This window comes from Aplysia californica, unplaced genomic scaffold (genome assembly GCF_000002075.1).
Source record: "Aplysia californica isolate F4 #8 unplaced genomic scaffold, AplCal3.0 scaffold01045, whole genome shotgun sequence".
In the NCBI taxonomy this organism is placed as follows: domain Eukaryota; kingdom Metazoa; phylum Mollusca; class Gastropoda; order Aplysiida; family Aplysiidae; genus Aplysia; species Aplysia californica.
Window position 1 is genome coordinate 148,303 of NW_004798315.1, and position 2,500 is coordinate 150,802.

At 34.1% G+C, this 2,500-nt stretch overlaps 1 protein-coding gene across 1 annotated transcript in view; it reads left to right on the forward strand.

The window, feature by feature from the left end:
• The window catches only part of LOC101858143 (serine/arginine repetitive matrix protein 2), a gene marked incomplete at its 3' end in the record, with an annotated part of 16,237 nt that overhangs the window by 10,878 nt on the left and 2,859 nt on the right, over nt 1–2,500 (forward strand).

Consider the following 2,500-nt stretch of genomic DNA (forward strand, 5'->3'; position numbering starts at 1 on the left):
GGGGGCGACGAGGTAGTGATATTTCAGCACTTAGAGTGATCTCACGACTTTCTGGGTGGTTGTTTCTGTTGTAACTGTCAAATCATATTTAGAAATAGATTTTTTGGGTGAGGGGGTTTAATGTTGTCAAACCATATTTAGAAATAGATTTTTTGGGTGAGGGGGTTTAATGTTGTCAAACCATATTTAGAAATAGATTTTTTGGGTGAGGGGGTTTAATGTTGTCAAACTATATTTAGAAATAAATGTGTCATGACCCTGGGGAATCAGGTGCTCGTCAATTTCTGAATATACAGGCTTATAGTTACTGGTATCTTGTTAAAGCTTGTTTATTTGTCTTACTTCTGATGAAAAGAAAGCCCGATCTATCTTGAATAGAAGCTGAAATATCTGCCCTTGAAGAAGGTCGAGGTCGAGAAAATGGCCGTCAAGGTTTGATGACTTCTATTACTTGAGTTTCCTTGGAAACTGAAAATTTATTTTTTTGTACATTTACTCTAGGATTTCAGTTAAACTCGCACGCAAATTTCTTTTTAAATAGACGTTAAAAATGTTGAGCTAAAAAAAAAATATACAGAATAATAAAATAGATTCAATAAAATTTGCCCCAGCAGGCGGAGTTATGTCAGTTTCTGTGATTTCATTGATTAAACGAGTGTCTGATTTCACCAATGTTTCACACAAATGTGAGGTGTGCTGACAAAATGAGTTAGTTTTCGCAATCCAAGAATGGAGATATTGGCCAAAAATCTACACTGGGGTCTGACTTATTGATTTTTTATTGATGCTATTTTGTTCTTGTCTACCCTTGTCTTTTATTCTTCCATACTACACTTACAAATTGTACAAACTTCACCTAAAAAGTTGATGTATCAATTTCCGTAAGACTAAAATCTGAGAAGTAACTTATTTTGTCAGCACGTCTCACAAATGTGTCTTTTTGGATTGGTTCTAGTTACACATTTAAAAAATGGCCAGACGTCTTCTGTCTTGACTGCATGAAGAATTTAAAGCATGTTTGTTGTTTTAGTTTTTGTTATCTTTTTTTTCTCGATATGTTGGTGTTGGGCTATGATGCACAGTACATAGATCTAGAGTCATATTGTTGGAAAGCATAAATTTTTTTTTTTTTAATCAGATTGTTCAAAAGTGGTAGAATCTTTTTTTTTTTCAGTAATTAAAAATATACAATTTATTTCTTTCAAAATCAGATTGTTTCGAAACAATGTTAAAACAATACAATATTATATTTTCTTCCAAATTTGATTACATGTATTTGAAATCAGCATCAAAACCGTACATTTCATTTTTTTAACACACAGATTTTGAAGGTGTGTTTGTCATATAGCACGTTGTTACCCTTTCAAACTTAAACATTTTTTGCCCCCCAATATATGAAAGCAAAAGTTGTAGGTGTCGTTTCTGTGGGTTTAGTTGACGGGTGCTCTGATATGGTTTGTTCCCTCTTTCCCATCAAACGTCTTCCTTATCTCCCCTCCTTCTTTTCTATGTATGTTATTCTCCAGTAACACCATATTTTAACCTTCAGCACTTGTATGACCTTTTGTGTTACAAGTGCTGTGAAACTCTTACTACTTAAACTAAACTAAGTCGTTTCTGAAGCGAAAGATAATACACAGTTTTCGTTTCCTTCCCTAAAAACTTGGTTCTATGGTGTAGTTGTTTGGCACTTAGCTGTTGCACGAGGAAGATGGGAGATCAGTTCGCATGTGTGGAGGATATTTATCGAATATCTCCATCTTTCTGCCGTGATATACTGACCTTGACCCCGACAGCCAGGCTTACAGCTGCCGGCCTCCTAAATTGTGTGTGTACCAAAAGTGGGATTTTGACCATTTTTAGTTGGAGTTGTACCTTATAGAGAATTCAATGCTGAACACAGGAGTCTTTGGATTTTTTTGACATGTCAAGTAGTTTTTGAGATATTGCACGTTTTGCGAGGTAGAGTATAAAAATATAATTTTTAGAAAGTTGTAGTAGTAGTAGTAGTATAGGGTTTTACGGCGCTTGCAACTGCTAAGGTCATATGAGCGCGCATTTTGAGAAAATGAGCTTTTAGTTTAACAAACGTGAGAACACATACAAAAGTTTTTAAGAAAAAATGATTTTTTAAATGTATCTATTATTCCTGGAAAATTCATTTTCAATTTGGCATTCACATCAATATCATGAATGGAATTAAATAGTAAAACATAGCAGGGAAGAGAAAACGTGCTTCAAGAATAGATTTTAGCACGTTTCAAAAGCAGTTTTCATTATACGTTTTTGTTATACCCTCCCCTCTAAATAATTCAAAATAAAATATTTAGAAGTCAAATCAATGAAAACCCTCAGAGCACATAGTAAAAAAAAATGGTGGATCAATCATTTTTTTATGGAAACACATTTGGATCTAAAAAGTGATTTTTGTCATTATCACTATAATATCAGCCTGTAGCTCGAAACTGTCTGGGGCGACTTTTGGTACCTTTCTCTGGGT